The sequence below is a fragment of the Haemaphysalis longicornis genome, unplaced genomic scaffold, assembly GCF_048455015.1.
Source record: "Haemaphysalis longicornis isolate Haplotype H1 unplaced genomic scaffold, Haemaphysalis longicornis Haplotype H1 scaffold_5, whole genome shotgun sequence".
In the NCBI taxonomy this organism is placed as follows: Eukaryota; Metazoa; Arthropoda; class Arachnida; order Ixodida; family Ixodidae; genus Haemaphysalis; species Haemaphysalis longicornis.
The window spans coordinates 182,829,531-182,855,273 of record NW_027526385.1 but is presented as its reverse complement, the minus strand read 5'-3'; the positions used below and the strand labels follow the sequence as shown (position 1 = coordinate 182,855,273).

The following is a 25,743-nucleotide window of genomic DNA, read 5'->3' as shown; positions in this document are numbered from 1 at the left end:
GGAAAATCGGCAAATTCCCCTTTTTTATTCCATAGTTTTTCTTGGGATACATTCCAAAAATTTGATACGAGAAGTTTATATAGGAAAAGCAAACTTAGTTCGGCCCAATGGGCCGTGGAACTAATAATGATAGCAGTGATACTTAGGGACAGGAAGAGAGCTTCCTGGATGATGGAACGAACTCGAGTAAATTATGACATAGTTACAATAAAGAAAAAATGGAATCGGGCTGGCTATGTTGTTAGACGAAATTCAACTGTTGGACCACGAGGGCAACAGAGTGGATACTGACAGACGGGTCAAAAAGGAGGGGAAGGCCAATAACTCGGTGTAGAAACGAAAAAGCGATATTTAGGGCAAAGAACAAAGAATTCACTCGAGCAGCGCAGGACGGGGGCGTTTTGAGGTAAATTGTAGAGACCTTCGTTCTGCAGTGAACGTAACTAGACAATTGATGATGATGACAATTCTAAGCCAGTAAATCAAGTCAGTAAATCAGCAATTGCTATCAGGTGTGCCACACAGCGTACTTGAGTAAATATGTGACCATACTAAGCATACTTGAGCATATTTGAGCATATTAAGCAGTAAATCAGCAAATGCTATCAAGTATGCCACACAGCCTTGCTGGGCAAAACGGAAGCAGGCATACTTCAGGCAAAAGGTCGGTAGAGATACCTTGCACTTGGCAGTGTTATTTTAATTGAAAATGAATACGCCGTTGATATTTGCTGTAGCAAATAAGTGATATGCGTTCAAAACGTTATTTACACCAAAAAGTGTGAAAGAGATCACGCCCTAGCCTAGGCGTCTTGGCGGCATTCCCAGTCCACCAGTAACGGAAGATTCCGATAGATATCGCCAGAGCAGTGGAACGCGGGATACGTGAATGGACATGAGCAAACGTCCGTGTATGTATCACGGGGAGAGCGAGGTGGGAGGTGAAGCATGTCAGAGGAGTGCGGGAGAGAGAAGACAGGCATGGGTATGGTGTACTAGAACAAGAAAGTGTGTCTTTCGGGGCTAGCCTTGGCGAGTCCCTTTTGCGACGAAAGTTTCTGTTGAGAAACTCCTGTTGTAAGCAGTGCTCTTGACGGCCGTTGCTTACCAGATGACTTCACAAGTTTTGTTTGTAAATTCATCCTGATTTACCGCATCAAATAGTCATATTTTTTCATATTAGGGCATATTGTTTAAAAAAAAACACCTTAAAAGACTGTTTAGTTTGGTTTAAAACCTTTTAGGTGGCACTGATTGCAACAGGAGTTCTCTTGGGAACGCCTGCGTTCCATACATTTTTTTTTCATCGCAAAAGAGACCCGCGCTCTCCCTTGATGTTTCCGCCAATGACACACATTTAGCGTCTAGTACATTGTAGCATGCGCAGCGTAAAACACCTTTTTGGGCGACATTTGCAACAAAGTGAGCTGATATGCGACCAGTTATTTTATTGTACGCACATACTAAGCGGGTGATAAATTAAAAGCGTCTTAGGCCGGGTTTAGACTGTTGCTGCAACGGTCGTAATAACTTTAAAGAACGACGTCATTTCATGTCTGAGCCAACCGAACTTCAAGACATGCCGTTTTTTACGTCCGTAGATCACGTTATGGCTTTTGCATCGGTAGTCTGAATAGAGCCTTGAGGGAAAAATAATGCGAAAATTAATGCAATGATGTTGCATGCGCGAAGTGTTTGGACTTGTGGAATTAAGAAGGCTTGGGAAGATTGCATTCCAGCGCGAGAAGTGGCCCCACTTTACTCGCAACGGGAACTCATCTCACATATTCAAGGGGTTGGTCGGAAGACCTGGTTTAGAATGTGCGCTAATCGCTACTTAAATGAGAAATGCTCGAAAAGCCATTTGGTGCGCTTTTAACAACGGAAGACTCGGTGATTTGATCTCAGGGATTATGGTCTTTCTTGGGCTACAAAAACGCGAAAATGTTCCGGTACCTTTCTGTCTGTGTCTGTCTGTCTGTCTGTCTGTCTGTCTGTCTGTCTGTCTGTCTGTCTGTCTGTCTGTCTGTCTGTCTGTCTGTCTGTCTGTCTGTCTGTCTGTCTGTCTGTCACTCCAGTCTGCCGCCTGGTCAGAGATGGCACGAATAAAATAATACTTTCCCAAAAAGTAAACCCTTAATCGTGCGCTATGTATATTAGCACTCCGCCCCATGTAAAGTAGACTAGGCATATTTTACGAAAACAATGCTGCGTAACGGAAGGTATTAGCGCTATTTCAAGTAAAAGAACATGCGTCAATTTTTAATGCCAACAGGGTAACCAAAAAATTGAAGCCTGCTTAAAGTGCATTTTTAAGCGAGGAGAGTTAGCGTTATTGGCTCTCCTTCGCCGCTGATTCTCGGCACACTTAGAACGTTCTCTGTAGCTTCCGAACTTTCCCTTCATTCTTAAGCGCCTCCTGGCTGTGCAAAAAAAAAAAAAAAACGCCTTTCGGTCCAAGGGGCTATAGTGGACGCCGGAAACGACGTTGCGGGTAAATTTTTCCCTCACGGTCAACGGCGCCCAGGACGCCGGTTTTTTTACGGCATTGGGGTTTTAACGCTATACGCGGTGAAATGGTGTCCTAGGCATGCGATATGAAGGTAAATAAATAAAGGTGTCTCTTCGAGCTGTTTCCCTAATAATGCAAGGGAAATGACACAATAGATGGCGCCCAAGCCTGCAAAGTCGGGTGAATTGAAATGAACAAACTTTTATTGCGTTATATAGTGTTACGGTGAATAGATGGCGCGCAAGCCTTCAACCCCAGGTGAATTAAAATGAACCAACTTTCATTCAGTTCAATATTGTTACGGTCCAGCCTTCCTTGTCGTTATTTGGTGGTGGGCCACGGCGGCGCGATGATTGTCCTGTTTCTTGACATCACCACCTCGTCCCCCCTCCGCGGTCGATGACGGCCGTCCCGGTCGACGCCGAGCCAAGTTGGCGATTGAATGCCGTTGAATGCTGTGATGAAAAATGCAGCCGAATCGCTTGCCGCCACGGATGATGATGATGGCGCTGATGATGCCTGGCCCAGCAACAGCAATGGATTCAGCCGCGATGAAGCGTCGAAGGTCCTGAAGCAACGTCTGATGGTAGGGCGGAGGAACACATCTTCGGCTTGTCTGGGCACGACTTGTCTCAGCTGGTCGTCAGTTCGGTCTTTCAGGCTGGGGATACGGGGCGGAGGACATCGTCGTGTTCTGGTCTCGGCTGGCTGTGGCTGTCGGCGCGGCTTCGTTATCCTTGGCGGCTGCGTCTACGCCGATGCGATGCGATGCTGGGGCCAGGATGGGGATGACGATCGCGCACACTCCACCAAGATCAGACGGTGTAGACGCGGTTCGAATTAGCTGTATTTACAGTATTTGCAAAAGGGGAAAATCAGAGACGCATCAGATGACCGTTCTAGCTCCAGCTCGGTCGCCACACCGATCGTCGTCTTTCTCGTCCTCCACGATTGGCCTCATGCCGTGCAGGGGGATTTCTCGTCATAGCAGTAGCTTCACCACTTCGCCAAGGAAGGCTGCACCGCAACAATATGATTCAGAAGCAGAGGGGAGAACAGCGTGTGGTTTGGGGGAGGGGAGAATAGAACGTATGAGGAAAGATAGACGGCCGAAGACTTTTTGCAGGGAATGAAGCGAATATGCCGCCGCTCTACTCATTCACGGTATAACGGTATTCGGCTCCAGTTAAAGCCGGAGAAGAATGAGGAACCGAGAGCTAGTTGAATGCACATCGAAAGGAAAATCGAGTCGAGAAGGGTCTGTGTTACAGTTGTCGAAAGCTGCGCGGTTATCCCGATTCTGTAAATGATTTCGTAATGGATCCTGTCACGCTTTCTTCCACGCAGACCCCGCGAGCGCCACCCAGGGCATCAGTAAGGAGGAAGCGAACCCGCACTACGGCCACCACACTCAACGAGTCATATTCAACCACCCAGGGCACCCTCTAGGCCACCGGACGCCAGAGTGCAAGCATTCAACGCGTCAATACACCAACGAGTCATCACTTCGAACGAGCCGCAACTGCTGTCCCACCCTTGGTTCCTGTATCATAGGCTTACGCGCCAGCTTCCAGGACAGAGTCTGAAGCACATGCTACTAGAAAAACCAATGTATAATGATTTAAACGCGCTTATTTTGCTTTGTGTCACGAATTTTCTGGATCGCACAGGGAAAATAGAGCTTTATTAATGGTCTTTTCCGTTGTATGCCTTTGCTGACTGGTGGAAACGAAAACTGGATAACGCTGCCTGTTGCCTCCGCTGAGAATGGCTGAACAGTCACTTCCGTGTTGCTTTCTCCGGAACTTTAGTGCGTGCCAGCCATCACGGTTATTGTAAGGAACAATTGGCGGAGTCTGTTGAGTTTTCGGAAGATGGCGCCCCTACGTGTCTATAGCTGCGTTCCCATTGATTCTTTAGACTAAACGGCTTAGTTTCCGCCTTAGCGGGCCGAGAGCCCTGACCGCTACGTTAATTCGCGTTACAATTTGAAGGACGACGGCAAGAAATACTGCTCAGTGGATGCAGCATGGAAGTCAGCAACGATTCCGGCTACCTTCCTGTCGAAAAAAAAAAATGACGCCAGCGCCACCTTTTTGCCCAATAATGTTGCAGTCACAAATTCCGTTAAATTGCTTAGATGATTCGTTTAATTCATTCTTTTTAGGGTGCCCCAATTTCGTTGTTACTATGAGTGTTAAATATTATTATATTACATGCTACATGCTCTTTTACAAAACTTAAGCTCGGGATTGTTTCGGTGGCCCGAATAAACTTCCCGAATAGACTTCCTCACCTTCGTGAGGAAGTTCATTCGAGCATGCTAAGACTGTCAGCGTCGAAAGTACCCGCCTCAGCAACAAACCGGTCCATTGCAGCCTTTACCCTGCCCAGCGCGCCTATCGAAAGTGTATCGGCATTGACTTATATGGGCCGCTGCCAGCTACTCCTGCCGGCAACCGTGGGGCCGTAGTTGCTATCCACAATCTTACGCTCTACGCTGAGACCGCTGCGCTACCGGCTACCACCACGACCGAAGTTGCTTATTTCCTTCCACATCGTTTCATCCACCGTCACGGAGCAGCACGTGAACTTCTCAGTGACATAGAGCGTGTCTTTTTAGATGCAACGCATCTCATGCTCGCCCCTCTGTCCTTCCTGCGTCTGTCCGGCGTTGTCCGCACAGCTGCGCCTCTCCTCCTCTCCTCTCTCCGATAGCGAACACTCTCTCCCAAACAGCTGCGGGTTGGCGCAGCGCGCTCTCACTCCTTTGCTAGGCGCCGTTGGGCGGCGCTGCGCTCTGTGCTGCACGCGCTGCGCATGTGCAGAATTCTCTCTCCGTGATCTCCTCTCCTTTGGGCGCTGTGAATATAATGCGGCATGCCACGCTCCAACTGTCTAAGTCGACGGTCGTCCGCGTTACGCTTGCACTCTCTCGCAGTACTCGACGATTGCTTGATGCAATCGTCGAGCCCCTAACTGTGCACTTTACGGACCACAAGGCACTCATTCTCGTCTGCAATAAAGACCGTACCTGAGCATACGTGTACTGCATGTGCATTGCATGGTGAAAATGGGAAATTACGCCCACCTCCCCTTCGCGTGAGAATCCCTGCTATAAACGTAATCAATACGATGCAAAACGCCCATGGAACCCCCCATGAGATGCGATGCATCACACCAGGGTTCCCGCGAGGGGAGGTGGGCGTAATTTTGACCGAAGTGATGGAAGCTCTCCTGAAAGAATGCAACGTGACTCACCCCACCACTACTGCCTACTACCCGCAAACGAATGGGCGCACGGAGAGGTTTAACAGCACTCTTGGCGATATGCTCGCCAAGTACATCTCTCCCGACAACTCCAACTGGGACATAACTCTTTCCTTTTTGACGTACACATATAACACCGCATAGCAGTCCACGTTGGCATTCTACCCTTTTTTTGCTTCTCTACGGTCGTGAACCATCTTGCCTTGTGGACACAATTCTCTACTATCGACCTGATGTGTCTGAGCTCCTGAGCATTTCTTGACTCTGCACGCCGCCAGATTGCCCGAGCTTTCACTTCTGAAGACGAGTCCCACCAATAACATCGTCGTGATGCTGACGGCCCAGAAGCGACTTTTTCTCCCGGCTCCCTGGTACGGTTTTGGATACCGACCACTGCTCCTGTTCTCTCCAGCAAGCTGCTACCCAAGTACCATGCCCATACCGCGTCGTCGAACGCACGTCGCCTCTCAATGCGTTGTGGAGCCGCTAACCCCGTCCTCAGACCTCTGTGTGACCTCCGTCATATCTCCGTCTCCACGTGGCACAGTCCACGTGCCAAGTGCAACGCCTCAAGCGTTATTATAGCCGTGTTGTCATGGCGTGCCCCTAAGACGTCAGGGTGTCTTCATTCGCCGTGGGAGTGGGAGAGGGGATTGTAGTGAGGAAGAGATACAAGTACACCGAAACCCCCAGACCAGCCATCTGTCCATAGTTACGTTCGTGGTAACAGCGGTCAACAGTTCCTTATTTACCGCTCAAGGAGATGGGCCATCGTACGATAACAACAAAAGAAAACGAAGAACCAGTGGACCGGACAGGAATCAATTATCATCGGCATGGATCCCTTGAAGAGAGCATGACAGCCAGCCGGATGTCCCGCGTGCCTTGGACTGCCTTCGCAGAGCATCCTGCTGCATTTTCTTAGGCAATGAACCCATCTTACAAAATGTAAAAATAACAGTAAGCCGACGAAAATATTGATAACCTTACAAACATCCGACACAAGGTCAATTGAACAATACTGTGGTTGATTCCTCTGTCATTGGAATCTGTAAAAAAACTAAAGTGAAATGTGTAGCGAAATCTGCTGCTGAGGATGATTTGCAGGTCGGTGGCTGTCTTGTGGGTTAGCTTGGCGAGCGACGTCCTGCCTGGCGGGTCGCTTCTGCAAAGGTTTACTGGCGTCATTTTAGTGACGAATGTGACGTCAATAAAATCTTGGTGTATTCCGGCATAAAAAACTTTCGTGTTAAAATGTAAAACCAAAAAACGAACAACCCGAAGTGTAACGTACTCTCTAGTAGTAAAGGTTGTTTTCCTGCAAGAATCCCCTGTGTGCAGGGGTGCACCCTTTACAATCCTGTTGCTTTGTTTTAATGAGGTCACTTCCGTGACGAATATGACGTCACCGAAATTTTGGTGTATCCGGGAGTACAACACTGTCGTGTTAAAATAAAAAGAACACTCCCCCCCAAAAAAAAGAAAAGGCGCAAAAAATTTCAGAAAAAATCAAACGAGAAACGGTTGAAACGCTAAGCTTTCTCTGGTCAAAATTGATTGGCGTTGACGATTGATTTTCATGAAATCATTTTTTACCGTATTTTAGCCATTCTAAGCACCCCCAGATTGTAAGCCACCTCCCCTAATTTCAGAAAAAAATTTGGGAAAAAAATTTGCATGTGAATCGAAGCACGCCCTTTTCTGAGAGGAAGCACGCGATGCCCAGGATGCCGACCGTTCTTGCACACACTTATGGCGAGCCGGAGCTGTCGCTTCGGCATAATGATGATTGGGTTCGTTTTTTGTGTCAGGCTTGTGGAATAAAAACCCAATCATCATCATTACAATAACAACAGCAACAAGAACAAAACAAGAACAAGAAGAATAAGAACAAGAACAACAAGTACAAGAACAACAATAACAATAACAACAGTAACAACAACAATAATAACCACAGTAATATATTAACAACAACAATACCAACAACAATAACACAATAACAATAACAAAAACAACAGCAACAACAACAACAATAGCGACAACAACAATATTAGTCCCGAGCTGTCGCAGCAGCAAATATCCGGCTTGTCTTGCTGCGTTCCAACATGTACTGCACGACAGGAAACAATGCATGGTGGGGCAGCCACAGAAAGCGTTCCTATTAACGATCGGAAGGTGGTTTTGAGACTCATGGAAGCGGGTCCAAGTGGACGTCCATGAGTGAAACGTAAGCGCAAACACACACAGGGACGAGAAAGGGAAACGACCCCAGCGCTTACTATCAACTGAAAGATGTATTAAAATCGAAACACATTTATACAACACCGAGACCTAACAGTCAAGCATGTGTGACCGTCGGACATGCGTAAGGCGGTACATGAGGACAACCGCCCCATTTCCTTCTATTTTTCTTTCCCGCATCTTCTACCCCCTCTCCTTAAGAACTTGCACTTCTTTATCTAGAATACTCAGCGACGGGTGACTTATACAATCAGAACCCTTAATCCGGATATGGAAGGCTTCAGCCATTTCCCTGGTAGCACGGTCTCTGTGGTTAAAAACAACTTGCGTGTCTGTGAAGCATGGCTTACAACCGCAGTCTGAACAGTGCAGCGCCAGGTGTGTGTAGGGCCTTCCTTCCAAGGAGGAATGATGCTCCCTCAAGTGTGCATTAAGACAGCGGCTGGTCTTGCCGACGTACACCCGGCCACAGGACATTGGAATGCAGTACACAACTTTGGTCATACACCGAACAAATTGGAGTCTGTGTTTTATCAAACAGCCACGTGGGAGAATATTGTCTCGGAAATCGAGCCTGCTGCTCACCGTGCTACATAATCTGCCCAGCTGGTTCCTGTGTCTGTCTGCGCTCAATTTTCACTCATGGATGTTCACCAACTAGCTTGTCTCTTCATTTTGCTCCAAGTTGACGTTTCCGTCAAGTCATTTAACAAATGTTCCATTGAAACCGCTTCGACGGAAGAGGAGACGACCTTTTTGGGATACAGGGAGTGGCAGCTCAGGGCGTGCGACGGACCGGTGGTCGAGAGAGTGACTGAATATCAGACGCCAGCGGGTGGTTCACTGTCTGTTTCATTTTTAATGCGCGGAACAGAACTTTTCTCCTTGCGCCCATCTCGTTTAGATAACGCCATGTAAAAATGGTGTGAAGGGGGGTCATTTTAGATTTTTTAGAATCGAAGCACCCCCTTCCCTTTGGTCATTGCTAACGGGAAAAAATGGGCGTGCGTAGAATCAAGTAAATATGGTAGATGTTCGGGTAGCTTAGAGTATAAGTGGATGCCTAAACTTTAAAAGAAAAGATTCGAACTGCTTCGACCATGTCGGAATGTACAATCGGATAGATGTCGGCTTTATAACGCGAGGTCCCGGATTCGATTCCGACCACGGAAAACGTTTTCTTGTTGAGGCGCTTGATGTGCCTTCCATTATTATCATCACCGTTTTGTGAAACCAGCCAACCAGGATAGCACAAAAGTGTAGCAAACCAAGGCTTTTTTTATTGTAATGCGTGCTGTCAACGTGGCAGGGGTTCCTTAATAAATTTCCGTCTGCTTCAAGGCTTCTACACTCTGTTTTGCGGGGCATTTTGCCCAGGCAGCCTTCTTATCCTCCTCCTGGAACTCAAATCTTTCAATTGATGCGAGCGTTAGCCCCCACGTTGTGCCTATTAGCAACCGAGGCGCCTACGGAAAAGAGACGTAGGGCCGTCCTCTAAAAATTACGCCGACCTCCCCTCGCGGGAACCCTGGTGTGATGCAACGCATCTCATGGGGGGTTCCATTGGCGTTTTCCATCGTATTGATTACGCTTACAGCAGGGATTCTCACGCGAAGGGGAGGTGGGCGTAATTTTCCATTTTCACCATGCAATGCACATGCAGTACACGTATGCTCAGGAACCGTCGCATCAAGCAATCGTCGAGTACTGCGAGAGAGTGCAAGCGTAACGCGGACGACTGTGGACTGAGACCGCCGGAGCGCGGCATGCCACTTTATATTCACAGCGCCCGAAGGAGAGCGCGGGGAGAGAGAGTACTGCACATGCGCAGCGCGCGCAGCGCCGAGCGCAGCGCCTCCCACCGGCGCCTAGCAACGGAGTGAGAGCGCGCTGCGCCAACCCGCAGCTGTTCGGGAGAGAGTGTTCGCTATCGGAGAGAGGAGAGGAGGATAGGCGCAGCTGTGCGGACAACGCCGGACAGACGCAGGAAGGACCGATGGACGAGTATGAGATGCGTTGCATCTAAAAGTCTTAGAAAACGTGAAACATGTCACGCATGGAGATAAATCCACCGTAAGCTGCCTAAATCACCATAAGCCTTGTAAGAAAACCAGCCACTGCCAACAAGAGAATGCCGGGTTCAAAAATATTTTTTCGCAATGGGGCTAAGAACAGTTCACGTTAAAACGCTGTTCTCTTCAAGTGAGGGCTCCGTTCGTATAACTTCTGTTGTGGCCTTTTGTCTTTCGGCAGTTTCTTTTTTCACCAGGTAAGCAATCTGCGTTGCTTCCGCAAAAAGTCATTTTCCTACATCTTCGGTTATTGATGAAGCGATTTATTTTCTTACTGCCTTAAACTATACGTCGAAAGCGCACACGAGCTTTCTCTGACTCCCTTCACTCACCTCATCTTAAGGCATACTGTTTATGCACACGAGCAAAGGTCGCGTCCTGAATGCCTGAATTTGGGCGAACCCTAAGGTAAACCCCTCTTGATTCAGCTTGCCGTTCCAGGTGTACTGTCATAACAATGGCGACGCATGCGCAGCGTGGGTACTTATGCCAGTGACGCAACACCGCTAGGCAGGATCTCGTTTGTAGAGTGTGGGGAAGCAGGAGGGCAGGAGCGAAGAACGAAGAAATGGGGATGAATAACAATGAACTTCTTTCCAGCATGTTTTTTTATGTTTGTTTTTCTCGAGGCCTTCTCGAGGCAGCGGTGAAGATTCCGTTCGTGTTGGTGGCAGCAGTCGTCAGGCGCAACCTTGCTTGGTCGCGCCTCTTTCGAGCGAAAAATACCTTTTGTTGTCCAATATCATCTGGGGGAGTCACTGCCTCGCAAAAACCTAGACGGTTAGGCCGTCCCCGTAGCCCTCTCAACCTCCCGTGCTGAATTTAAGTTGGATTAGACTTGTGTTAAGGACAACACAAAGAATACGCGGTCTCAGCAGGGAAGGGGGATATAATTGGTGAACTTCTGCCTGTTTCCGAATGTTGGGTGGATATTTGAGTGGTTGGAGGAATTGTGTGTTGCGCCGACTTGTGACCAACATTGTGACCACATCGACGCTCTTCGAAACAGTAATCTGCCCCACGAAATCGACATTTACACCTACGCGAGCATTGCTCCTCGGCTAGTTGGCACCGGATGGGCTTTAACTGACCTCCCCTCCATCCAAGACAAACGATCTCTTAACGTTCCATGGGCTACCATCCTGGAAGCGGAACTCCATGCTATCATTCAAGCCATAGACTACGTCATGTTAGACTTTCACTCCACCGTTCCTTCCCAGATACGCATACTGACGGATTCTTTCGAAGCCCTACATATTTTAAAATGCCCCACATCAAACAATATCGTCGCCGACAAAATCATTCATAAGCTCTCCATCCTGAAATGTAGCAACATTCATGTTCGCATCGACTGGTCACCTGGGCGCCACGAGTCACAACCAAGGAACCAGGCAGCCCATTCGCCTGCACGGCAGTGTATAAACTGTAGTCCTTCGCTGCTACCCGACTTTTCTTCTCCACCTCCTGAGTCATTACCACCAAAGACGCAGCTTCTACGTTAGAAAAAAGAAAAAGAAGACCGCCTCAAGGCCCTGGCCCCAACCTGCTTCTTATCCCCTCTGTCCTTGCTCCCAAGATCTGCCGAAATTTTTATAAACGAGTATTTTGCCAATGCTAGCCTTACCCGAGAGACCTCCCGTAAAGGGTACACCCCGTCCATACCGCCTCGATGTCCCTTCTGCGCCTCCCCCACGCCCGCTAATCTCCAGCGCCTAATTTGGCACTGTCCGAAATTCGCGCGTTACAGAACCTTCAAGCCTCCTCCAAATAGAAAGTCTTTATACGTTGACGCTCGTACACTGGAAATCTCCAGGCCAGCTTTAATTGCACACATATCTCTAAAAAGCGGTGTAGGGCGTTCAGTTTGGAGTCGTGAGCCTGCATTCCTCACCCCATGCGGCCTCCCCAGCCTTCTCAATGAGCCCGTGCACCTGTTTTGGGTCGAACTCTCCACCTATAAGTCGTCCCAAGCTACAAACGTGTACCCCCTTCTACACCCATTTCCCCCACTCGACATAGAGTCCTGCTGACACAATCAAGGCTACCTCATCTTTCTCTGTATTTTTTTAGACGCGAGAAAGACGGAAATTTTACAAATCGTCGTAAAAACTGAAATGTTATGGTAAGTAAAAGCTTCGCAGACACGATGTTCCGTTCATTTCGGTTCGATTACAACTTTGGGAATAGTGAACTAGAATTCTGTAGACTTTCATACTTCCAACCTCTTAAAAATAGACCCTTACGAGCGGTACGGCGGCATGCTATAGGGAAAGCCTAAAAACGCCGTGCCCTGCTTATGTCACATCTAAACGCTGTGAACTTATCAAGGCATGTAAGACAATCCATCCACCTGCTTCTGATACATACTGTGGCAACACGAGGCAATTAAAACGCCGAGCCAGAGGACAGCATATATTTTGAACACGTCCTCAGCTGACAGGCTAGCGGCAACTCAGCCTGGCCGAACGCCCGGAGTTCCTGGGAGCACTGACCGCTTCCGCCACGAGACTCGCGCAGTAAGCCTCAAAGTGGTGCTTCGTCGTCTTTGTCTTCGTCGATGCTGCTTCAAGAGCCCCCCCCCTTTCCCCCCCCCTTTCCTCTAGTGGCGGAGCCGTGAAGTAAGCCGGAAGGACACTTTTGGAGGTCGTCGTATGGGTTTTGTTGTCTGTTGCGACTGGGGTGGCTGAGGAGTGTGATCTGCAATTAGTATTGTCGATTCGTCTGGTTGTGTAGAGAGCGGCTCCTCAATGAACGCTTGTTTGAGGCGATCATCAGAAATAGTGTCCTGTCTGCCATCCAGTTCCACGGTAAAATGCTTATCAGCTCGGTGGATGACGCGGTAGGGTCCGCCATACGGGTGCTGAAGTGATTTGCGCACGGCGTCACGGCGGACAATTACGTAGGGGGAAGTTGTCAGCTCGCTGGGAACATGGGCATCCACACGCTGTTGGCAGCGTGGTGCGGGCGCACGAAGTGAGCGAGACGAACCTCGCAGTTTGGTCAGGTAGTCGGTGGGATCAGGGCACGGTGATGATTCGGAATCAGTGAAAAACTCTCCTGATGGCGTAGCGGCGCACCAAAGACCATCTCTGCGGGCGTGCACTGCCGATCCTGCTTAGTAATTGACAGCAGCCCCGGTTGCGGCTTTCCTGTTTTGGCTTTTTGGGGCCTGCCATTTTAAAATAATCTTGCTGTCACGACATTCAAGATTTTCCGGGGAAAACAATCAGGCGAAAATGGGCGTCCGGCATCGCCATGACACTTAGTTGCTCCGAAAAGTAGCCTACGGAGCCAACGGAATAAGGCCGGAGGAACGAAAATCATAAAGTCTGATATTCAAAGTCTAGTCGTATGAAATGTCACTCCTACATTCATTGCCTGCACCATAGTGGAAACGAGTGGTAAGATAGGCAAAAGGTGGACCCACTCAATTTGTTATGACATTCAACGTAGATCTTCGCGTGAGACGTCTACTGAAACCTACAGGATAAATTTTAGCGCGGTAACTACAGAAGTTGTGGAGCACGGAGGTAACAAATGCGTATGGCCTAACAGGACGAGGAAGTAGTGACCAATGAAGAAAAGCATGAATTTTGCCCTAATGGGGGAAAGAGAAAAGAAACTATAACGAGCGATGAAAAAAAAAATACCCCAGACGACGGCATTGACTAGTTACAATTGTACAACTGGAGGCCTACAGAATGTTAAGCCTGCTAAATAGGAAAGTAGGGTGACGTGTTAAGGTACGGGTAACAGGGGAGATAGACACAGACTTTCAGCCGTAGTAACAGAAAAATCAAAGAACTGACACAGAGAGAAAACGGCCATAAGGATGATCATAGGAGGACACAATCTCAACCAACTCAGGCCCGGTCGAGTAATTCGGAAATAGTAATTAAAAGGTAGGGAAGCACAGCTACCCTATAGCTAACATCTGTTGGTAAAAGGGTGATTGGCCCAGCCTGTCAGTCGTTGTGGGAGAGAGAACAACGATGCAGTCCGAAACGGATAATGACGGCGAAATGAAAGGACAACCTCACCACTCGGCACCCTTTTTTATATCTCTGTGGTGTCTGGTAGGGTGTACTCGGAGGCGGCTACTTACGGGCGGCAATCGGGAAGCGAAGTCTCCCAAAGAAGTACGCCTCAGAACAAGGTGCAAGAGACCGCAAAACTGCCGCAATGCTGGCAAAGAGGCAGGCGCTCACTGTACAGTTAAAACCATTACCAGCTGATTTGAAAGCAACCGTGACAGCGCGAACAATACGCGCCAGCCTTATACCGTTCTCGTAACGAAGAAATTAGAGAGTTTTAACACTCCGTATGCTCCGTTCGTTCCATTCGTACCGTGTTGACCGGGATCCGTCGGCGCCTGGGCGCGCAGGGCACGGCGACGATATGCCTGCAGAAACATTTTGTTATTCATTTGCAATTGAATGCCCGTTGGCCTAAAATAACCTATTTACTAGTCCAGCCTACCGGAAGGACTGCGCAAGTGCACAGTCGGCTCCCGGTCAACACGGTACAAACGCTAATGACGGAGCATACAGAGTGCTAAAATGCTCTAAAACGTGAGACGTAAGGGGTAGTGCCTCCTAAAATAAAACAAAGGTTTCGCGAACTCACAAACATGGAGTCTTGAGTGTCTGGCGTAAATGTTTAATTCACTGCAGCCCAAATGTTTTACGTTGATGGGAATGATCATTGGCCACTCGAATGGTAGAAAAAGTTTACTTACCTTCTTTTCATTCCTTCCTTTCTTTCTGCTACAGCCACTCGCAATGTTTTCCGACAATTCTATCCTGAACTTTGACGGTGCTAGCGCTCTCTTTTTTTTCTGCTCAGTTTAACGTAGTAGGATCAACTGGCACACGTGCGAAAGTACAAGGGAGTGAGATACAAGATAACCCGCCGCGGTGGCTCAGTGGCTAAGGCGTTGCGCTGCTGAGCACGAGGTCGCGGGTTCGATTCCCGGCCCCGGCGGCTGCATTTCTGATGGAGGCGAAAAGCAAAAACGCCCGTGTGTACGAGATTTCGGCGCACGATAAAGATCCCCAGGTGGTCAAAATTAATCCGGAGCCCTCCACTTCGGCGCGCCTCATCGCCTGCGTTGCGTCGGCGCGTTAAACCCTACAATCAATCAATCAGATACAAGATACAAATTTTGAAGTGAGAAGTGCGACGAACTTTTCTAAAACGCGCAATCAACTATCCTGGCTAAGGCAGCCATGCATTTCACGTAGTACTGAGTGCGTCTCCCTTCGATTAGTTTATGAATCAGTTGGGTACCTCCGGGAAATACCACCCGAAAATGTAGCGAAAACGACGCGTTTAGTGATAAGCTAGTTTGCGCGACATTTACGGTGGATGGTGGGCAACCTATAATAACGTCCTTAAAAATAAAAAAAAGCGATAATCCGCAACAACTAAATAATTATTCTGAGAAAGCTGAGTTCAGCCGGTCATATGAAATTGAACGAGACAAATCACAATGTTATCAGGTTGAAGTAGGACTACACATTTCCAATGACCAGAACAAAGTTAACGCCGAGCGTGGAAACAATAGGCTGTGATTGTCTACCATTAAAGTCTACCAGGGGCACCGTGCAATGCCACAAGAATCCGCAAAAAACGCAATCTTCTACAAATCTCAATGTTTGACTCAGTAGTGTACGTATGGAGTAGGTTCGATACCCTCCATGCTTTGTATTTAAAACGCATGTACATCCTCTCCAGGCGTAGCATATTGGAGAACCGTATTGCCATTGCGTTGGTTTGTTCGTTCTACGGATTTACAATTTGAAAATTTTGGTTACCCTATTCAGGCTTATGTGAAAAATAACTAATCGGAAAGACGCACACATACCTCTGGCATGCTGAGTATTTACAAATAGCATTGAAAATTACAGATAGAGACAAAAGTAATACCCTGCCTGAACGAACAGGTACCTAAAACTAATTTAACGTACACTTGTTGGGTTCGTCAATACATTTCTTTCATGCGTTCTCAGATTTAGACCATGATGCTGAGGATTGGATACAAAAACACTTTTAAAGACCGCTTTCCGTGTTCCTGTTGGCTTTTCTGAAAATGAGTTTCGCAGGCAGGGTGCTGTTCCTAGTGACCCGATGTGTTACGGAATTGAAGTAATGAAAGTGCACTTCATTTAAAAAAAGTTACTTCTACCCCCCAAGGGTTATATCGTGACCGTTGGTGTCAACAGAAAACTCCCGCGAACAAACAAAAGAAGTCACGGGCACCGCTAGGAATCGAACCAGGAACGAATAGAGAAAGAGGAGCGAGAGCCCGTTGTCTTGGTGTTCTTTTGAGACATCCTCCAGCGAACACTCAAAAATGATCTGCCTGTGGATGTTACGGTATTAGGTTTTTGAATGTTAAAAATGAGGATGGTGTGCCGCTTGATACAATTATGCTGTATGGGCTACATAGCATCTGGAGAAACAGGATGGCTGTACGCTACTCCGACCCAAATGCCAGACCCATCCGACAGTACTTCAAAGAGTCAATAGGTTTTTTTGTGCCGATACAGAAACTTCAGCCCTCTAAACCAGAGTGGCTACCCACAATTGAAGCATTGTTGGTCATGAAATAGTATTGAAATCACCCCGCTTGCCCAAGAAGGGCTGCAGTTATAGTGTTTGTATTGAGTGTACACAACATCAGTAACGTCCGTTTTGTTTGTCATGCTGTCAAAGAAGGCGATTGAGCAACGAGCCCACGTGGACATGGGTGAGACAGACGTGCACTACTCGAGCACATCTGCGGGTTTACAATCTGCGCTCTCGCTGAATGCCAAGTGATAACGTCGCGCGACCTCTCGCGACGCTGTGCCCTCCGCCCACGGCACGTGAGCGGCCGTGTGCGCGCCTTGCGTATGCGCTAGGAGTTATGAAAATGAATGGAAGCTCACACCAACGAATGACATCGCAGTTCTCCGCCGTCTCTACCGCCGATCTCCTCGTCTCCGTCGGCGGCGGCAGGGACGGAGCAGAAGTGAGATCGTCTAACCACGAGTTCGAGCTTCTTTGTACGGGTTCAACCGGGAATGGGTTGTTTCGTGCTACACTCGCTGTATGCAAGAAAGGTGGGGTACATCCTCGCTTTTGGAATAAAAATAGAAAGAAGGCCAACTTCCGCAGCACTCGCATACCATTGCAGGATGCGGCTAAAATATGCCAAACCAAGCTGTTGACTATTTATGAATGATTTCTATATATTTAAAGTAAAATGCACCAACATTATTATTAGGCAAACTACCCTAGCTTAACAACAAAGTACAACAAAATCTATGTCATAGCGCTAACACCGCGAAGAATAGGAAACAGGATGGTATCTTTGTTTCAATAGAATTATCAAGTTCACGCTCAGTGGGTATCACCTAACAACTAAGTTCTTTAAAAAAGCAACACGTCTCAATCAACATACCCCTTCCCTAGCTTTGTCCACATATAAACTAATGCAATTTTAGTTAGGAATGTGTATATACTGCCCGGGGCCAAACAATGACGCTCATGTAAGTGCATCCTAATATGCCCACTTCAAAATGCATGTGAAGCATTAGTTTTTTGAGGGCGTAATGTCATGGTAAACATGTTCTCCAAGCAATATCAGAACATAATCAGATCTTCTAGAACAATGCATCGTTATCACGATTTGCGGCACGATTTAGTGTGTTAAGAGTTCACTTTACCTTTCCATTATGACGACCCTTCCTTGTCATCAATTTTATCATTATCATTACAAGTCTGTCTACGCCGACTGCAGGACAAATGCCTCTCCCATAGACCTCCACTGTATCCCAGTCCTGTGCTAACTGCGACCAATTTATTTCTGTACACTTCTTGATCTCATCGGTCCATCTAAATTTCGGCCGCCCCTGCCATGCTCGCCTTCTCAAGGGGTACACTCTGATACCCTTAATCGCCAATGGTTATCTCGCCTTCGCGTTACATGACCTGCCCACACCCATTTCTTCTTAAGTTCTACTAATATGCCCTTAACAAGCGTTCGTTCCCCGACCCACTCCACTCGCTTCCTGTGAATTGGTGTTATTCTATCATCTTCAGTTTCATTGCTTGCTGTGGGGTCCTCAATTTAAGTTCAGCCATTTTAGTGAGCCTCCAAGCTTCTGGCCTATAGGTGAGTACTGGTAAGATGCAGCCGTCATACACTTCCTTCTTCAGGGACAATAGTAGGCTGCCATTCATTATCTGGAATGCCGGCCGAATGCACTCCATCCCATTCTTATCCCTCTAATTATCTCTGCCTCATGGTAGGGATCCGCGGTCCCAACTTGGCCTAAGTAGATATACCCGCGTACCAATTCCGCTGCCTCGCCACCTATCTCAAACCGCTGTGCTCTCGCGAGGCTATTAAGTATTACTTTAGTTTTCTGCATATTTTCAGGACCATGATTCTAACCTGTTTCTCGAGTGCAATAATCATACTTTCAATTCAATTTGTTTATTTTTCACCAAATCAATACACCAGGTAAAAAATGGTGGAAAAATGGCGGCCGAAAAAAAAACTACAATAAAGCAGCTTGACAGAGCTCCGGCCACCGTCAACTAGCAGAAAAGAAGTGCAAACACAAGACATACATACATATTGTTGGATGATTCCTTTCCTACTGGGTAACATTTCACACAGGGAAAAAAAACGAAAAAAAAAATTTCGTCCCCCGAGTTACTTAGCAAGGCAACGAAATCAGCAAATCTGAGGTTACTGAGATATTCTCCATAACTTTTACACTCACTTTTTCCCAACCTAATCTTCTGAACACCTCTTGTAAACATGCTGTGAATAACATTAAAGAGATTGAGATTAGCTTATTTTGTGACGTCCTTCGCTGTAGGTACTTTACTGTATGGAGAAAAATGGTAGCTGTGGACCCATTGCAGATATACTCTAGTATTCTGACGTAATGCTCGTCTACATACTGATTCAGCAATGCCTGAATAAGGGCTGAGGTTTCGACCGACCGAAATGCTATCTCAAAATTTATGAAGGGTATATATTGGGCTTGAGTATACTCCACGCATTTTTCTATCACCTGGTTGACCGTGTGGATATGGCCCATTGTTGTATGGCCTTTACGAAACCCTGCTTGTTGATTAGGTTGACTGAAATCGAAGGTGGCGAAAATTATAGCGATTACATTAGTAACTACCTTTTAGACGACTGACAGCACATTGATCGGTCTGTAATTTTTCAAGTCCTTCATACCACCTCTCTCATGGGTTAGTATGATGTTCTTGTTCTTCTAAGATTCCGGTACCTCGCGGTCATTAGGCATGGCGTACACAGGTTTGCCAGTTCTTTCAGTACAATTTGCCCGCCAACCTTCAAGAAGTCTGCTGTTATCTTATCGTCACGAGGTGCTTTGCCCCCTTTCATTTCTTTCAAAGCCTTCCTTACTTGTTCTGTCGTGACTGGTGGGATGTCTGCCTCTTCTGAACTACTTCCTCGCTCGGTGCTGTCTTGGATGTCGGGGGTACTGTACAGATTTCTGTATTACTCCTCGCTACTATACACTCTTAGCAAATTCCTGGTTATACGACCCGCATGCAGGCGGCCTGCTGCTTTATTTTAAAGCCGCTTATAAAGCGGCCGTTCAGGCGGCCTCGAGCGCAAGCGTCCTGCAAAACAAGAGGCCCAACGTTGAGGTGGCCCGGCGTTTAGGCGGTCCTCAGAGGGCCGCCTAAACGCGGGCCGCCTAAACGCCAGGCCACCTAATCGCAGGGCCGCGTGTTCGGCAGGCCGTTGGCAATAATGTTTCTACGCGGCCCGTTATGCTAACCTATTTCCGCTTACGAAGCGGCCCCCAAATCATACGGTCCCTCAGATAAGCGGCCTTGCTGCTTTTCACTAAAAAAGAAAAAGAAGCCAACCAAGCAGAATTGATTTTTCTAGTTTTTTTCTCGCATTGCCAACACATCACAAACAAACACCCATTTCAGTTAAAATTATCCAACACATCACACGAGACACACAAAGGACACGTCAGCAGGTACACGCAACCATACGTGGAATCAAATCCGGGTCTACCAGACAAGAGATGGATATCATAACCACTGTACTACGACCCACGGTTGTTGGGGCGTGCAAACATGGGTTTATAAATACACAGCCGCATGCTGTAGCTCGCCAACTAGTTTTGTTCGAACGACAATTTTGGATCGCTGTACCAAAGCAACATAATTGTGTGGTTTGCGGGAATTTACGCACATTGGTACGAACGGAAACATTTTGCAATGGTGTGTGCCCGCCGCCATGCTGGGCTTTATTCCAACGATGCAAACGCAAACGATGACAGTTCTGCATTGTTACGAAGAGTATTCTTCGTCATTGAGGGCAAGTGCCCTATGACAATGCTTGCAAATCACTATAGCTCGGAAGGCGCATTGTAGTGCTAAAATAAGATCGCTGTCTCATCACGAGTGGCAAGTATGCAATGCATGAAATGGTGCACTAAATTTTTTTCCTCTCATCGAAGCTCTGATGGTGCGGTTAGATGCCAGGACCTTTTTTTGTAACAGGGGGAGGACAATAAAGTCTACACCTAATAATTAATAAACCAATCGTAAATAACGCACTCGAAACATTGTGCGTGTCGCGAGGCCTGCAGAATAGCCGCGTTGATGGCGCTCCAACGCCTATGTAAAGAGCCTTCGGACGGCGCTCTGCACACAGCGTTCTTATAATGGATTGCGAGTACGAAATAAATATCTTATCGTTTTTAGCCATGGCCACAGCTTCCCAAGACGGCGCCCTGGTGTAAGGGTGCTTAGGAAAATAAAGTTTGCTTCCTTCCCTCTTTCGTGTAACCCGGATGAGCGGTCAGCCAGGACGCCCTGACACGGTTTTATTGATAAATGCTTGCGGAATGAGCCAAAAACCAAGTTGGGTAAGTAAATGGTACTTATTTTGTCATTCTGGGATCCATGACTATGCATGTGTGCGTGATTGAAATTACTTACACAAATAATATCATGTTTCAAGAACAATGTATTCTTTTATTTGAGATACAAAAAAATCGAACACAACAACAAAATATTTTTGTATTAGATTGTCACAGTGGGTACGTGTAGACAAACTGCATCCTGAAGGCACCCTGACTGGCCAGAGGACTCGTAGCACCGGAAAAAAAGGCTTCGTTCCAGTCACTTTTGTGCTGCAACTTGACAATCCTATGGTTTTAAAAAAATCTACACAGCACTTTTTGGGTAGGGAGCTTAAGAGCTGCAAGGTTATATTGAAACATTAGGTGGCCGTGCTAGCAGCTTGCTTTTACGGCACATACAAATAAAAATGTTTTCTTTTTACAAAAAACAGCATCTTCATTTTGTCCAGAATTTTCAGCAGCTTGCTGCTTGCCCAGCAAGTAGGAAATGCATCTTCTTTACACAGTGATACCTGGATCAAACCCAATGTTTGCCCAAAGGCTGATGGGTAGGTGAGGTCTTTCACGTAATATACAGTCCAACAAAGAAAAAGTGTGTTTTCAAGGCTACCAGTATGGGTAAGGAAGAAAAGTTCATCAGGTTCCATGCCACAAATGGCCCTTGTGCACTCGCCCCATGAAATTGTTGGCCCGGGAGATGCTTCTTCTGGAATCTTGTCGCACTGAAATAATTCAGTAAATTGAAATAGCATTCTCAAAACACATTTCAGAACGCGAGCCATAGATAGGAATATACCACTGCTATTATTATGTAAGCAGAGTAAAATATGAGATGAATGCAATAATTACTGTGTACAAAGATAAGTAATGGTCATCTTTCATTTTTGACAAAATGTCAAATTGGAATAATGAAGCGAAGCAACGGCTGAATACAAGTATGACCATCAGCCTTAAGGTGTAATGCAGTGTGAGCGCAACTTTGGCACAAGATACACCTTTTTTTAAATTTATTCCCGCTATGCATTAGGAAATAGTCTTGACGTTTAAAACAAAGCCCATTGTTTCTAGCATATATAATTACCGCCTAGAACTTACCACACTTATAAGTGAGAATCTAGCATGTCAGCCACGCAGGTGCTCATCAATCTGTGTGAAATCCATGTCTTCGCCACACACCTCCTTTACGGCCATTTTTACCTTGTAGAGGCGCTCTACTAGACTGCCTTGTGTTTCGCCTAACCTTAGCCCTGCCTCAAAAGTGAGCTGTAAATGCAAACAATTGAGAAAAGAATTAGTCCAGCTCCTTCACGTCATAAAATTAGTCATACTAACAATGTCTTCGTCCAGGAAGTAGCATGGCAAGCGACGTGAAGGGTCTGTCTTTCGTTGGGTTAGTGTTGAGCGCAGCAGAACACTGATCCTGACGATGTCGAACTCACTGTGAGGGCCACAAGCACTTTGAATGACCTAGAAAATGAATTAAAACAACATCAGCAAGAAATTTCGAGTTACGTTTGCAACCCGCATTAAGGCTGAAAATTGTTGGAAGTGTAGGCCAGGTTCCCAGAGGCATCTGTTATTTCATGCAGCATGCACAATCCAAGTTCCCCTATAAGTACATTCTCATTTTAGACTTTTACAGCATATCATGACATAGGAATGGAGTACACTTTTTTCCGAGGGCCTTCAGAAAAGGTCATTTGGTTTCGGTGTCATCTGATTTTATATATTGCACAGCGTAGGACATGTCTTGGTGGTGCGAAGGTGACACCCCCCGCTGCCCACCCGTGTGGATCAACCTGTACTTTCAGAGTCGCTCTTCCTTTCTTGTAATATGCCGAACTTTGCAAATCACACAGAGTCTTATCAATATGATGCAATAGCATTAGTTCAATCCCGCATTCAAAAAGCAATGCAGCTTATAGGGCGTTACGCTACAAGTAATGAGGACACTACAGATGCCAGCTTACAGAAAGCTCCTGTAACGCAGGTTCACAGTCGATGGTTTCAGGTGCGAATGAAACGGCCACAGTGGAAGTTTCTTGCTTCTTTGCCCATTCTCGTGTCTTCCTGTGGAACCTGTGCGCCTGGCTGCTGCCAAACATGTAAAGAAGAAACTCTGGAAATTTGAACATGAATACCTTATGAGATGCTGTTGTAATATCTTACTTAACTATTATGTAAGGTGAAAGCTTCCTCCCTGTCCTATATACCAACCGTATTTTTCATATTCTAAGCTGTCAGTTGGTAGTAATATAATGCAGAGTTTCTTAAGGCTTAGCATTACAGAAGCTCTTTTATATCAATGAGAAGAAAACGTAATGAAGTTCCTCTATTCACTTTTTGTTTCGCCCATCACTTCACGTGTGAAGATTTACTACATCAGAGTTGGAATTTCCACCTAGGGATTGAGGTTCTGAAGAGATGTGCACGTACTATGGTGGACCGAAGTTGAAATTTTCTGCTACATTATAAGTCGCAACGTTAAATTTTCTAATGCACTCCACCTTACTACACATAGATTAGGGGAACCTAGATATTTTACGCTTGAGTGTATTTGTAATTTGTGTAATTTGAGTCCGCGTTTTATTGTATTTTTGACAGCAATCGCACTTTGCGCTCGTTTTGGTGGAGCCTACCCCAATCTGTGTAGTTTGTGATTATATTGCATTTACCTCGTCTTTTTCTTCAGAGCGTAGACCGCCTATAACATGTCACAGGAGCCGCGAAAATCCGCAATACAAGAGATGCCGCACAATAGCCAAATCATGCGTGAATTCAGCCAAACCTACCTTGCAATTATTGTTTGTTTGCAGCACTCAAACGAATGCCACTTAAATACGGCAAAGTGCTTATTTTGTCTTTTTCACTCTCACATTCATCGGTGCTGAATAATTTTCTAAGCCGCGGACGCGGCTTTAACTTGCTTTTTTGTTTTTGTCTTGAAAGTGCAAGTTTGCCATTTCTTTGCATTAACAGATGCTATGGAGAGGTAGAAGCCCGGCTGGCCGACAGGAAAGTGTGATAAGAATGCAAGCCGTGTTTATTTCACCCTAAAAGGTGGGTTCGAAATCAGGAGGTGGTTGCTCGTAAGCTCAATGTTCATGTAGAGAAAATCCAGGCGTGGCGGCTTTCTATCTACAGTCGTTGGACAAGGATAGGAAATGATTGTTGCTCATTGTCATAATGTTCCGGTAGAACAACGTATGGCGCCGCTGGCGCTCCCTATCTCCGGAGATGCGCCAAGAGAAAGGGCAGTTTTGGGTTCACGTGAGCGCTTGGGTTCACGTGAGCGCTAACAAACTAAAGATCACATTATGCTTTTTTCGTGACCAAGTTGGAGAAGAGAGGAGAGTACGCGCTGTTACTTTTTTGCGGCACTAATATGATGCCCCTGCTGCTCCGGTCGATCAATGGACCCGCCAAAAAACTGTACTATAACTAGTACTGTGCTTCGGCAACTCCGCTTTAAGAGTTAAATTTTTGCATCGAACTTTGTGGGCGGCAAACCGGCGGTCACAGATATCTTCCTTATATTCAGTCGCGCACTGTAAGCGGTTACGCTGTAAATGGTCTGCACCGATTACTTTTAAGACAGGATTCTTTTATTGTATTAAGACATTAGTTATTTTTTATAGCGATCTTGCCTAGCTTGCTCATTTTTACTTATCTCTCTGGGTGGTATAGAGTGTTAGCTTTGGACCTGCTTCTGTTTCCAACCCACTTGTGGGTGAAGTACAAACTGTGGAATCAAAATGAAATTTTAACACTATAATAATTTCGAAATACCTTTGGTGTTTTTGTTGGGCCGTCGTTGTTTTTGAGAGCTTTTTCCCACAGCATGTTTGGAAATGCGGATGCTAGGGATTCCACAAGTGCGAAGTACTTCAAACGTCGGATAGCATTGTAGCTGTCCTGGATTAGTTTATTCCAGGTGAAATTAAAGGGACAAATTAGGTCTTATGCAACTTTGAAATTAACATACTTCAATTGTTAGTTAAGCGAGCTGCCTTTTGCTAGAGTAAGGTGGCAGCTTCAACTTATATGCTGCAATTTTATAAAAAAACTGGACAATGGCCTGTAGCGACCACGCTGTTTCCAAAACATTTCGCCGAGAATCGCGATGTCTTAATATGCCCCACCGTCTGAAAGAAGGCTTTCGTTTGGTTTCAGGTCAACTACACCGACTTCCGTATATGCATTTGTTAAAATCTTAAAACTATCTAGTCATCGCCACAGTTGCGGCTAAAATGTAGTTCACCACTATCACTATGAAATTAGAATAATCTCGCATATTTTTTTGTAAAGTTCCATTATCACCGATGGCAAGCAAGTTCATACAGTGTTCTTTGACATAAGACCGTTCACTCTGGCAACCACTCTAAATTTTTTTAACAGGAAGGAAACTACAGGCCTAGCAAATCGTGCTTCGCGAGACACCACAAGATACAATACCTCTTGTTGTATTCATTTAAATAAGCTGGCGAAGTTCAGATTCATCCTTACGAGAGGGCAAGGACAATTTGTTATAATGGATCTTCATCAACAGCAAAACGAAATAGGGCTGAGCAAGTTATCAAAGATAGTTTTTTTTAAAATTACGACCTACGTTGTTCTCATTGCTCCTTCAGTTCCAACTACCCATTCTGAATAAGTTATTACCGAAAAAAATTTCACCACAACTTACGTGTATAACTGTACTATCCTTTTTACTTACTCGAGA

General features: G+C 46.3%; 1 long non-coding RNA gene across 1 annotated transcript; it reads right to left on the bottom strand.

The window, feature by feature from the left end:
* Positions 1 to 21,199: 21,199 nt before the first annotated feature.
* On the bottom strand, positions 21,200 to 24,948 carry LOC144139548 (uncharacterized). The gene is made up of 4 exons (XR_013316263.1): positions 24,810 to 24,948; positions 22,991 to 23,114; positions 22,353 to 22,487; positions 21,200 to 21,742 (listed from the first exon to the last, which is right to left on the bottom strand). It is a non-coding gene; the product is annotated as an uncharacterized LOC144139548 (long non-coding RNA).
* Between the last annotated feature and the right edge of the window lie 795 nt (positions 24,949 to 25,743).